General features: G+C 43.9%; 1 protein-coding gene across 8 annotated transcripts in view; it reads right to left on the bottom strand.

The window, feature by feature from the left end:
- Positions 1-13797, bottom strand: part of PLCB4 (phospholipase C beta 4) — a 665275-nt gene that overhangs the window by 630358 nt on the left and 21120 nt on the right. For all 8 annotated transcript variants that reach the window (XM_083730054.1, XM_083730046.1, XM_083730047.1 and 5 more), the window contains exon 2: positions 11620-11675. The gene's annotated coding sequence lies outside the window, so the exon portion shown is untranslated. The remainder of the gene's footprint in view (positions 1-11619; positions 11676-13797) is intronic.

The following is a 13797-nucleotide window of genomic DNA, read 5'->3' as shown; positions in this document are numbered from 1 at the left end:
GGGTGTGAATCATCCCTGAGAATTTTCCTCACTCTCCTGAGGCAACGTTCTTCTGCTATTTCATCCAGCAGATTCACGGGACAGCCCATAATATCTTGTGCTGTATTCACCACTCTCTGTAGGCACTTCCTATCAGTTGATGTCAAACCAGCGTACCACACCATTATGCAGTATGAAAGGACACTTTCTATTGTTGACTGGTAGAAGGAGATCATCAAATGTTGATTGACATCATTCTTCTGCAATACTCTGAGGAGATGGAGTCTTTGTTGGGCTTTCTTAACCACCTGGGTTGTATTGATATTCCAAGTAAGGTCTTCACTGAGATAAACTCCTAGGAATTTAAAGGAAGAGACTCTCTCCACACAGCCCTCCCCGATGTACAGTGGGGCTAGTTCTCCTCTCTTCCTCCGAAAGTCCATCTCCTTTGTCTTGCTGATATTAAGGTGCAAGTTGTTCCCTAGGCACCATAATGAAGGGTTGGATCCAGGGCTGCAGTCAAAAGAGTAAAATGGGGCCACCATTCTCCCATCAAGCTATACCATTCTCAAGGCTGACCACATTATTCTGCCACCCGAAGCAGAAGACTGCACAAGCACCTCTCTCCAGGAGTAAAAATGCAGCAATGTTTAATTAACTAATAAGTTGCTAGGTGTGTGTTGTTGTTTTTTTACAACACTCAAAATCAGCAGCCCGAGGCTAGCTGTCGCAATTTGTCTAATGGTAGAGCCGCCCTGGGTTAGACCCTTAACTACAAATACAGTTTCTAGCTGAAAATTCAGTTTGAGTCTAGCCAAAAATTAGGTTTGAAATTTGGGTCTGGCTGCAACTTGATCGTTGCCCTTTAAAAAGCAGCAACAAGCTGCACCCAGGTCTAAGCAAATTAGACAAAAGAAGATCCAGCCCCTTCCATTCTTTCTTCACAAGAGTCAAAATAGCACATTATGACTCTCCAAGCCCAAACCTGCTAAAAGGTCTGTCTTCAGTATTAAGAGTAACTGCCAGATTCATCCACAGCGTACAATCTTTACTTTGTGTGGGACAACTGAGTTGGTAGAACATGAGACTCTTAATCTCAGGGTTCTGGGTTGGTGCCTCATTCTGGCTTAAAAGATTCCTGCATTGCAAGGGGCTGGACTAGATGATTCTCGTGGTCCCTTACAACTCTACAATTCTATGACACACTTATGGCCCAAAGACCGATAGTTTGCATTTTTTTAGTGCAGAAAGTATTGATCTGATGTGTAGAGATCTTTCCTATTCTAATTAATTCAAGAAGGTTCTGGAAGCTTCTCTATGTGAAATAAACAAGCAGAAGGTTCATGGTGTTTGGGCTATTCCTTCAGAGAAGCTGAGTACAGCTGGTTTAAATTGGTTCTCTTATCTCTTCTGTCAAGGTCATGCTGACTATAAAAGTAGGGCCAGAAGGAGACTGGGTTTCACTCACTCTCTTTCTTTCTTTCTTTCTTTCTTTCCCTCCTGATGTGGTGTTCTTTACATAGTATGCTTAGTGCTAAGGTTTACACTTATTGCAAATTAATGTAATTTTAAGTTAAGTCTGCTGCAACTGGATTTCTTATGGACAGTGCCAATCCTGAATGTATTGGATTGTGACCATGATGCTCATTTGCCTTCAGTAGCAGTAAAGCTCTGCTGGATGAAAGACAATTGCTGCTGGTCTATTTTTCAGGAATCCTGCAACATGTTTAAGTTTTTACTCTGCTAACTATATGTCAGAGTTCTGCTGTGGATCATATTGAGTAGAATTCCATGGCAATAAAAGACCCTAAAATTCTCCTGGTCTCACTTTGAAATTACAGGAGGAGACCTTTGGAAGCAGAGATGGAAATGATATGAAGCAAATTTCCATCGCCAACATAAATCAGTCCAAATAAAGCATATAAACCTGCTATCCCAGCTTGATCACTGAGATTATCTACAATACCATCACTGGTAGATTCTCCAAATTGGCAAGACTCATTTGACATCAACATGAAGCCAAGCCTTTAGTGTCATCAGCCCAGTTCTTTGGAAGGCTCTTCCAACAGAGATTCAGCCTTCTGTTTTAACCTTTAAGCAGTTCCTGAAAACATTTTAATGCTCCTAGGCATTAAAGGTAAAGGTAAAGGGACCCCTGACCATTAGGTCCAGTAGCGGACGACTCTGGGGTTGCGGCACTCATCTCGCTTTATTGGCCGAGGGAGCCGGCGTACAGCTTCCGGGTCCTGTGGCCAGCATGACTAAGCCGCTTCTGGCGAACCAGAGCAGCACATGGAAACGCCGTTTACCTTCCCGCCAGAGTGGTACCTATTTATCTACTTGCACTTTGACATGCTTTCGAACTGCTAGGTTGGCAGAAGCAGGGACCAAGCAACGGGAGCTCACACCGTCACGGGGATTTGAACCACTGACCTTCTGATCGGCAAGCCCTAGGCTCTGTGGTTTAACCCACAGCGCCACCCATGTCCCTAATATATAGCCTAATACTAATACTTAAGTGGTGGTCTGTGACTTTTCCATTTTTATGTGGCTTTTATTGCATAAATATAACTGCTTTGATTTTTTTTTTATTTCAAAAAATTAAATTGTGGGATACAAGTATTTTTTATAAAGAAATAGCAGAAGGGGGCACACAAGCCCAAGCCTCCCTAGGCTCATTTGTGTCACACTAAACTATAGCTCACCCCGACATCTGAAGAAAGCCAATACAGTGATACCTTGGTACTCAAACGCCTTGGCTCCCGAACAAATTGGCTCCTGAAAGCCGCAAACCCAGAACTAAGTGTTCCAGTGTGTGAACGTTTTTCAGGAGCTGAACGTCCAATGCTTGAGTGAAGAAAGCTCCTGCAGCTAATCGGAAGCTGTGTCTTGGCTTTCAAATGGTTTTGGGAGTTAAACAGGCTCCCGGAACAGATTAAGTTTGAGAACCAAGGTAACACTGTACAGTGGTACCTCAGGTTAAGAACTTAATCCATTCTGGAGGTCCGTTCTTAACCTGAAACTGTTCTTAACCTGAGGTACCACTTTAGCTAATGGGGCCTCCCGCTGGTGCCGTGCTGCCAGAACATGATTTCTGTTCTCATCCTGAAGCAAAGTTCTTAACCCACGGTAATATTTCTGGGTTAGCGGAGTCTGTAACCTGAAGCGTCTGTAACCTGAACATCTGTAACCCAAGGTACCACTGTTCCAGTTACAGATAGGTAGCCGTGTTGGTCTGCCATAGTCAAAACAAAAAAAATTCCTTCTAGTAGCACCTTAAAGACCAACTAAGTCAGTTCTTGGTATGAGCTTTCGTGTGCATGCACACTTCTTCAGATACTTCTTCAGGTATCTGAAGAAGTGTGCATGCACACGAAAGCTCATACCAAGAACTGACTCAGTTGGTCTTTAAGGTGCTACTGGAAGATTTTTTTTTTTGTTTTGACCAAGGTACCACTGTATGTCTTTATGAATTAGACTTATTGTTTTTTTCTTCTAAACTCACTTACTACAAGGGCAGCACTGTCCCCAACCCCGAGGAGGTACTCAGGGGTACGCAGAAATGGCACCTTTTTTTCTAGAAGAATAGCACTGGTTATGAGTGTGCTGTTTGCTGTAACAACTTCATGGTGAGTTCCGGCACCCTTTTTCCTATCACTGCGCAAAGGTACATTTTTGTCTATTTTTGACTGCCTGACATTATTTTAAAAACGATAGAAGCCTGAATTACGCATACAGCCAATTTGCTGGGCAGCTGGGTCGTGTAGTTCAATTAAGAGAGCTGCTGCTGCTTAATTACTGCTTGCTTGGCAGCTCTCTGTTACCAGCGACATTACCAGTCATGTAAAACCATACATTGCTTTTAAATCCCCAATACAGTGGTACCTCTGGTTACATACCTAATTCGTTTCAGAGGTCCGTTCTTAACCTGAAACTGTTCTTAACCTGAAGCACCACTTTAGCTAATGGGGCCTTCTGCTGCCACCATGCAGCCGCCGCACAATTTCTGTTCTCATCCTGAAGCAAAGTTATTAACCCGAGGTACTATTTCTGGGTTAGCGGAGTCTATAACCTGAAGCGTATGTAACTTGAAGCATATGTAACCTGAGGTACCACTGTATACAGTCAAACCTTGGTTCCCGAATGGCTTAGTTGCCGAACAAATTGGCTCCCGAATGCCGCAAACCCAGAAGTCAGTGTTCTGCTTTGCGAACATTTTTCAGAAGCTGAACATCCAACACAGTTTCTGCTTGAGTGCAGGAAGCTCTTGCAGCCAATCAGAAGCCAGCCTTGGTTTTTGAATGGTTGCGGGAGTCGAACGGACTCCCGGAATGGATTAAGTTTGAGAACCAAGGTACCACTCTAACTCTCTTTGTTTCCTTAGATCTAGAGGTGAGACTTCTGCAGTGTGGATTTTCTATTCAGGGTGTTAAAAAAAAAATCAGTTTATATGCAAAAGGTTCATTAGTATGCAGAGCACTAACCGCTTGTTTTATGAGATAGCTTGCTTGGGGAAGTCTCCTCGCTGGAGAAGAAGGGAAGATTAACCATCCAGAGGATAAAGATGTAGTATATTTAGAGGGGGTTCCAGGGAGGGAGGAAGCAAAGGGAAAGAAGGAGTGGGAGAAACAGGAATTAGGCTGTGGGCAAACTTCACCACGGTGACTTAGGCACAGCTAGAGAGGAAGGAAAAGGCAGCAATCTGAGGTCTAGCCACCCCAGTGGCAAATCAAGGGGAGGGGTTTAACTGACGAAGAGAGGCTAATTGCCCACCTGATGATAAAGGGATTAATAGGGAAGTAAGACTGCTTAAATAAATAGATCTCAGAAGGGCTCTGAGGATGGGAAGAGCTCTAAATGCATCAGAGTGAAGAGCTCACCAGGCAGGGAAGCCCTGGTTACATAGTGGGAGGGAGATGCGGGTGGCGCTGTGGTCTAAACCACTGAGCCCCTTGGGCTTGCCGATCGGAAAGTTGGCAGTTCGAATCCCTGCTCTGTCCCAGCTCCTGCCAACATTCAACGTTCAAAAGCACGCCAGTGCAAGTAGATAATTAGGTATCACTGCAGCGGGAAAGTAAACGACGTTTGTGTGTGCCCTGGCACTCATCACAGTGCCTTGTTGCTCCAGAAGCAGTTTAGTCCTGCTGGCCACATGACCCAGAAATCTGTCTGTGGACAAACGCCGGCTCCCTCAGCCTGAAAAGCGAGATGAGCACCGCACTCCATAATTGCCTTTGACTGGACTTAACCGTCCAGGGGTCCTTTACCTTTACATAGTGGGAAGGGATAAGCTCTCATACTGCTCTTATTGTTAATTTGATTAAATAGGTTTATTTAACTGGAACACTGCTATGTGTGCACTGCATCCTGCAACACTGAGATCCATTTTAATGCCACTCAGGCTATAAATAGAGCTAACAAGACAATAAAACACACACACACAACAGGGTGAGGGGTACAATTCACTGGGGAGCAAAAGTTTTTCACAAGACATTGCACACTTTTGGCTCAGCCCCAATTACATCTACAGTTGCACTGAAGGAAAGTGCTTGCAAAACCAGACCGAGAAGAATATTTTTTTTAAAAAAAAAGAAGAAGAAAGAAAGTAGAAGAGAGAGCGAATTCATAACCAGATTAAGGAAGAATCACAGCGATGGGCATTCCTGCTGGCCAACTGGCATTGCAAACGCATCAGACGGCATTGCAACAGACACAGAGAAAGTCCTGCCAGAGGGCTTTGCTTGATAATGCCACATCTTGGCAGCACCCAGTTGGAGGCACTGGCTGGCTGGGGGGTGGGGAGGCCCACTGCAAAAGCTGCTTGCTGCTCCTCTCCACACAGAAGGCCCGGCAGTTTGCTTCCCAAATCAGATCCTCTGTTCCAAACCCAGCCTTTTTTGAGACACTTTCGCCTCTGCGTTTCACTGCTTCCTCCTCAAGTTTTACTAGGCTGCTCTTTTGTTTTTAAGACAGCTTTTGATTTTTGTTTGATTTTAGGACCCTCGTACCTATGGGACCGCCTCTCCTGGTATGTCCCACGGAGGACCTGACGGTCTTCAAACAAAAACATATTGGAGATCCCAGACCACAGAGAGGTTAGGCTGGCCTCAACCAGAGCCAGGGCTTTTTCAGCCGTGGCCCTGATCTGGTGGAACGCTCTGTCACAAGAGACTAGGGCCCTGCGGGATTTGACATCTTTCCGCAGGGCCTGCAGGACAGAGCTGTTCCACCAGGCCTTTGGCCAAGGCACAGCCTGACCCCCTCTGTCAGGGAACTGCCATCAGCTCAGTGGCAAGAGGTGGAAAGGCAGCTGGATTACAGAGAGCCCCCAAAGATTGTGGGAAGCAGCACTTCCTCAGCGGAGGAAGGAGCTCCCGCCTCTAGTGGAGAAGAACTGGAGGGCTCGGAGGATGCAACAAAGAGCCAAAACACAGTACCTGAGCAAAGCGTGTTTGATTGTATGTTTATTTACTTGTATGTACGTCTGTTTTTCATAAATGTATTTATTTTAAATTAATAAAGATATATTTAAAAAAAGAAAAAAAGAAATACACTGGAAAAATAAAAATAAAAAACTCCTAGCAGAGTGCTTGGTTTATAAGAAAGAACGCAACTATTTTATAATATGATCACGGAACATCCAGAAATTATAAAACAATGCAACTAGCTAAGAACAAAAATTGCTCCCAAAATATACTACTAAACAAGCCTCTTGCATATGTACCTTAAGCATGTATACGAACACAAGTTGTGATTTTGCTTTTGCTTTTATATTAGATGTGAACAGAGAAAAACAAACTCTCATCTCCTCATTGACACAAAGAAGCCAGTCTCTTTTCAGATCAACTCCTTTCAGAGTTGAAAATCCCTGTTTGTAACAATATGTCGGGGAGAACTGTAGAAGACTAGACCAGTGTTTCCCAACCTTGTGCCTCCAGATGTTTTTGGCCTACAACTCCCATCATCCCTGACCACTGGTCTTGCTAGCTAGGGATGATGGGAGTTGTAGGCCAAAAACATCTGGAGGCACAAGGTTGGGAAACACTGGACTAGACAATGCTCTCAAAGAGAGGTGTGTTTGTTGTTGCATATCCCCTCCTGAAAAAAATATTTTTGATACAATGCAATATGATATGATACTACACTGATATGTTTAAATGTTTCTTTGATTGTCCCTGAATCTTCCTGCCACATTTGCCATCCTCTCCTCCCACCCCCTTTGAGAACCACTGGCTTCAGAATGGCAACTTAAACTGATGGAATATGCACAGCTTGCAGACCTAACATATAGAATAAGAGAACAAGAAGAACATACATTTAAAGAAGACTGGAAAATGTTTATTAATTATATGGAGGGAAACTTGTGTATATTTGAAAACGTGGGCAGCATTAAGATAAATTCAACAGTCTAAATAAGTTTTGATTTATGTAATAATGGACTTCTGAATTTACCTTCCTGCCGCAGTGGTACCTCTTTATTTACTTGCACCGGCTAGTTTATATAAAATATGCAGGGATTTATGTTATACAAAATGAACCATGGAAAGAGAAGAAGGGAAGTCATTGATATTTTAAGGTTGTTTAAATGAATATTCTAAAATGCAAAACGGAAAAGTTAATAAAAATGATGGGGGAAAAAGAGAACCACTGGCTTAAACCACTGGTGTGTTCTGCCAGTGCATGGTACTTTCCAGCTTTTCTGCAATCTGCCAGTTTCCCCCTCACACTAAGACCCCTTAAGCTGCCATCTTGTCATACCAGAGAGTGGTGATCAAATGATAGGCTTTGCCCCCCTCCCCACCGCAAACATATTTTTTTATGTCTATCATTTTAGAAGGTTCCAAGGGAAGGCATGATTTCCACCACCACCCCTGCCAGGGCCTGAATATCTCCTTAGATAGGCAATCCCTATCATCCACCAATGCCTTTTAGGACATGCAGTGACTGTCCACAGACTCCTGCTGGCTACCAGCAAGAGAATTCTTCCTGTGGGATGTAATCCATTGGTACAGTCAAATCAACATTCCTTGTTTCCCTAGAGCGGGCACAGGAAGGGGGATGTTACTCCAGTCAGTGTAACTTCCTGTTCCACAGGTCTGAAGCATCCTCCCCCTGCATGTGAGCTGGGAGATGGGCGTAGGTAAAGGTAAAGGACCCCTGGATGGTTAAGTCCAATCAAAGGTAACTATGGGGTTGCGGCGCACTTTCAGGTCGAGAGAGCCGGCGTTTGTCCACAGGCAGCTTTCCAGGTCATGTGGCCAGCATGACTAAACTGCTTCTGGTGCAACAGAACACTGTGACGGAAACCAGAGTGCATGCAAACGCTGTTTACCTTCCCACCGCAGCGGTACCTCTTTATCTACTTGCACTGGTATGCTTTCGAACTGCTAGGTTGGCAGGAGCTGGTACAGCAACGGGAGCTCACCCCATCACGGGGATTCAAACCGCTGACCTTCTGATCAGCAAGCCCAAGAGGCTCAGTGGTTTAGACCACAGTGCCACCAGCGTCCCTAGATAGGCGTGGCTCTGGTTGACTCCATAAAAGAGCCGAGTCCTGCAGCCATTTTCTCCGTCTTGATTTCCTTGCTTCACTTGCTCACTTGTCTTGCTGTTATTTTGCTGCCATGCTGCTCTCCTGCAGCCATTTTGTCATCTTAATGTTATTTTGCTGTCTGCTGACTCTCAGCCAGCAGCACATGAGTTTAGTCTCTGTTTGAGATGAGCTCACTCTTTATGTAACTACTATGTAAAGCCTGCCTTTCAGGGATCAAATTGGGAACTGAAATGTGAGTCAACTTTTTGTTACTTTAGTCAGAAAGACTCTTGTGTCTTTATTCTTTTAAGAGGGATTAAAGGGGACATCAGGAAATAATCTTAACTAAGAGATTCAAAGAAATCTGCAGACTAGCTTCCAACTATATTGGTGTGAGTGAAGGAAGCATAATACTTATCCAAAATATCCTTTCCTACTGTCCTTAACATTCCTACATTTCCATGCTTTTTCTGTCTGCTGGACATGTTTCATTTCTAATGAAAGGGAGTTACTGAAGAGTCAGCTGTCACCATTTAGAAATGAGAAAACAAGAGAGAGAGAGATTTTAGGAGAGCTGTAGTCACTCCCAAAACTAAATTTAAATAATATTATTTTTAAAAACCCTAAAAGTAAAGTAAAATTAAAAAGTTACCTTCTGCAAACCCCTGTCTACACATACACAACCTAGGATCTACTGAGCCAAACACCAGCTTCCCAGGTGTTTGGGCAGTATCAGGTATGTGGCAAAACTTATAGGTATATCTAATTATTGCTGGGCCACCTTTCATTGCCGATGGGCTGGTTTGTTGGCTTGATGAGTACCAAATCACACAGGCCTGATTGACAGAAATCAGATGGAATTTGTACAACAGACACAAATTGCCCTTACATTACAGAAATTGCCAGAAGCATCCTTCAGCAACTAAACTGCTCCGTCATTCTGTAACACAGAATTATTCTGAACCTTATGTAGACACCTCGAGTCTCATTTGGCGACAAGCATGCAAAATCCAGCTACATTCTTTGGACTGATGAATCCTTCCCCCCCTGCCATCTCTTCTTTTAAATCCCCAGTACGCAGACTTCGTTCCTGCTAGGCACATCAAATTCAGTAAACATCTAAAATACTAATGAGATGCTGTTCTATTCTGGCATGTTTTATATTTATATACATATAAATGAAAACCTACTCAAACCCACACACTGGTCCAAGGTCTGCACGTCACATTAAACCATAGCATTAAAAAACCCCAACTATAGTTGAATGTGAATGGGTATCAATTCCTGCTCAAAAATTTCCCATGGTGCACCTCCCATCCTCCTGTTGTTGTTATGCCACAAATGAAACAAGCCAGAGTCTGGCTTGCGGTGTCATCTTGGGCCTGTAATATGCTTCCCACCAGCCTCCAAGAAAATCGCAAGCAAAAAGCCAAGAACAAACCTCGATTACTTTTCACTGTTTGGAGAGAAACAAACCGGGAGCCAGGGTTCGGACAACAGGCCAAGCCAGTCTCTGGTTTGTTTCATCTGCGGCATGATGGCAGTAAGAGTGGAGAAGGAACACTGCAAGAACTTTTAAGCATCATGCACCGGCATAGTACTCATGCTCAGTGAACCATAGTTTGTTTCAAACCACAGTTTAGTGTGACATGAGAACCAGGCCACTACCTACAAAACCTTCACTGCCTCAGGCTGTCAAATCCCACTGAGTGGCAAAACCTAATTCTTAACCAGGGTTGAAATGCATGGTGGTGAATTGTGTGTGAAGCACAATCTGTAAGAAGCCAAACTTGAAGAGCTGGGCACACGCACTTTTCTTGATTACTTAAATAAATAAATAAATAAATAAATAAATAAATAAATAAATAAATAAATAAATAAATAAAATGCAGGTTTAGGGGAACCAATCTGGATCGGGACCAGGGAGCGGGGCTTAAACCTTTTTCCCCCTGCCACAATTCTGATTCAGATTGTGGAACTCAAATTGGAGCTCCCCGCTGCAGTGCAAACAAGTGCAGGAAGTCTGATTTGGAACAGAAATGCAAAGGATTCCCTATCTGCCTGCCTGCCTGCCTGCCTGCCTACACACACACACACACACACACACACACACACAAACGGGTCCCAATTTTAAGTTGACAAACTGCAGGCACAGGGGAGACAATCTGGGAGGGGAGGCAGAGCTGCACATCCACAATTTACTTTTAAAAAGCAGCTGATGCCTCATCCAATAAGGTACAAAACTAGCTACAGGAGATTTGGGGGAGGTTGCCCCTGAAGATGCTGCTGAACTACATCTCCCATCAAGCCTAGTCAGCACAGACAGTAGTTATGACTGAAGAGAGCTGTAGTTCAACAGCTGGAGAACCAAACATTCTCCCCTCCCTTTGCTACAGCTGCAAAACATACAGAAATAGGGCAGCTTCGTATTCTGTGTATTCAGAGACAGAGGAGCAAGGAAAGCAGAGAATGTTGGTTTCAACCATTCCTAACAGCCCCCAATTATATTCCGGAAACGTGGGAGATTAAAAGGGGTCAAAAAAATTGGATGTACCGTGCCATATTAGAATCAAAAAAACTTGCTTTGATAAGTTGGAAGAGCTGCAAAAAGAAACCATTGAGCACATGGATTGATAATATGGACAGAGTAGCTACATACAAATGAATTGCATGTCGGCGCAAATTAAGAATGGATAAATATGAAGAAATCTGGAAGGAATATTTAAGTGATAAGACAGACAGTAGTGGGAAGTAGGGAGAGAAGAGGTGGGGAAATATTGTTAAAAAGGTGTAGTCATAGGTATTTCAGTACTCAAATCTGAATTGTCACATTGTGTTATTGTGGTTTTTGTTGTGCCTTTTGCAGTTGTTGTTTGTATTGAAAAAATGATTAAATAAATTAAAAATAAAAGACAGTAGTTACTACAGAAATAGGGCAGCTTTGTATTCTGTGTATTCAGAGACAGCTTGGTTTCAACCGTTCCTAACAGCCCCCAATTAAACCTCTGAGAAAGAAGCCCATTTTTATTTCCCCTTCCATGTACCAGATCCTACCATTTCTCAGTACACTGCAAGTTTTCAGTTAGATTACATGAGAGGATACCTACCTTTTCAATCAAGTTCACATCTTAGAAGCGCTCGCTGTGAAGAACAGCTCTTTTGTCTATGAAAAAGAAAAGAAAAGAAACAAGAAGCGGTGAAAAATGTGGCATGGCGAAGTTCACAGCACTCTAAATTAAATTGCATTTCCACAATTGATATTTACGGCGCTGTTCAAAACACACAACTTGGGCATCTCCCCATTAATGACATCAAGTGATAGCCAAGGGCACAATCCAAGGTTTAATCGCTGATTGCAACAGGAGTTAAGCATGCACTTAAACCTAATAAAATAAATGAGATGAGGGCAGGCTGGTGTCCCAAGATTTTAGGGCGTCCTTAAAACGTAATTTGATCTGAAGTCCGCCAACATTTCACATTGCTCCATGCAGGTCTAACAGCCTGAAAAGAGATGTTGAGAGTGTGCATGTTCAGTCCTTTGCTATAACAATAGCAGGGGATGGGGAGAAAGCAGGACCAGCATTTTAGTCCACGAGGAAGGGATTAACTTTTTCCCCAACACGGCAGTCCCACTGAAAATCCTCAGTCACTATCGCCACCCCTGAAATTGTAATTTTTTCCCGGGATGCCTCTGCAGGAAGCAATGGGAACTTTCCTCCTAGGACTAGCTGTAGATTGGGTGAGTGCAGTGTGGACAAAGCGTCCCTTTGCATCACAGTCCAAGTCTTGCTTGCTTTTTCAGTGGGGAGGCGCAAAGACATGACCGCTACAGACACATTAACCTGCCTCCACACATATGACGTCACCTTCCGCTTCAGCTCCAAGCTGATGTTTGTGAGCCTTTTACCTGTCCATTTCTCTGCCCAGCTCCTCACATCTCAATTTTGTTTGTTTTGACCACAAACTCCCATGCAACTTGCTAGTATTCAGCACCATTAATGAAGAAGAAGAGTTTGGATTTGATATCCTGCTTTATCACTACCTGAAGGAGTCTCAAAGCGGCTAACATTCTCCTTTCCCTTCCTCCCCCACAATAAACACTCTGTGAGGTGAGTGGGGCTGAGAGACTTCCAAGAAGTGTGACTAGCCCAAGGTCACCCAGCAGCTGCATATGGAGGAGCGGGGAAGCGAACCCGGTTCACCAGATCACGAGTCCACAGCTCTTAACCACTACACCACACTGGCTAGCTAAGCATCTGGGCTGCGGCCTGGGAGAGCAGGGTTCAAATTCACACCCAGCAATGAAGCTCACTGAAGGATCTTGGGCTAGTCACAGTCTCTCAGCCTAACCTGCATCACTGGGCTGTTGTGAAAATAAAATGGGCAGGATGGCATATTGTGATCCGTGCCTTGAGCTCCTTGGGAGAAAGGCGGAATGTAAATGTAAAAATAAAATAAAAAGCACATGAATTCAAACTGTACCCCAGTTTCATTTTCACGGAGTGTTCAAAAGCCAGCTTCATCCAAGTTAGGTACTCCCAAACTTAGTTGAGTAGCACATGCCCAAAGCAATAATTGGAGTGCATCCTTCGCTGTCCAAAATAATAATACTGTAATAGCACAGAAAGCTGGGACTTAGTCAAATTACATCCTGGAGCTTTGCAGCCCCCTTTCAGAGGCTGCCAAACAGGATGAACAGGCTCCTTTCAGAGATGCAACAAGAATACCCATCTCCCTCTGTCCCTGTGCTGCACTGCAGCCTTGCAGCACAGGGCTGGAAGCAAGACAAGTGCACTTTGCCTGAGAGCAGCGCTCTCTCTCCTGTGCTGAAGTCTTGCAGCGTGACACTGAAAGAGAGCAAGCATCACCCTGTTGCCTTGGCAACAGGGAGATGTGAGCTTTAAGCACTCTTCCACAGCTCCTCGCCCAGAGCCAGAAGCATCTCCGAGCCAAGATAAAACGGCATGGAGGTCCACAGCAGTGCATTGCCGTGGTTGTGCACAACCACAGAAGAGGCAAAATGAAATTGCAGGATGGTGGACCACATTTCACACTCCACGATTCCCCCCCCCTTTCCCCACTATCATGTGTGGCAAATGCTTCAGCTTCAGCTTCCACAAAATCAGCACGAAATAGCTAGCAATGAAGCAGAAGGGCAGAACGAGCTCACAGGCTCAGCATGTAGAAGGTCCCAGGTTCTCTTTTTTCATTTATATAATTTTTATTAATTATTCTGTTTTACAAGTTAAAATACGCATTTAAACATCCTGAAAATATTATTGTTG

Source organism: Podarcis gaigeae (assembly GCF_964106915.1).
Source record: "Podarcis gaigeae genome assembly, chromosome: 3".
NCBI lineage: Eukaryota > Metazoa > Chordata > Lepidosauria > Squamata > Lacertidae > Podarcis > Podarcis gaigeae.
Note: the sequence above shows the minus strand (reverse complement) of the source record. Positions and strands in the feature narration are given on the sequence as shown.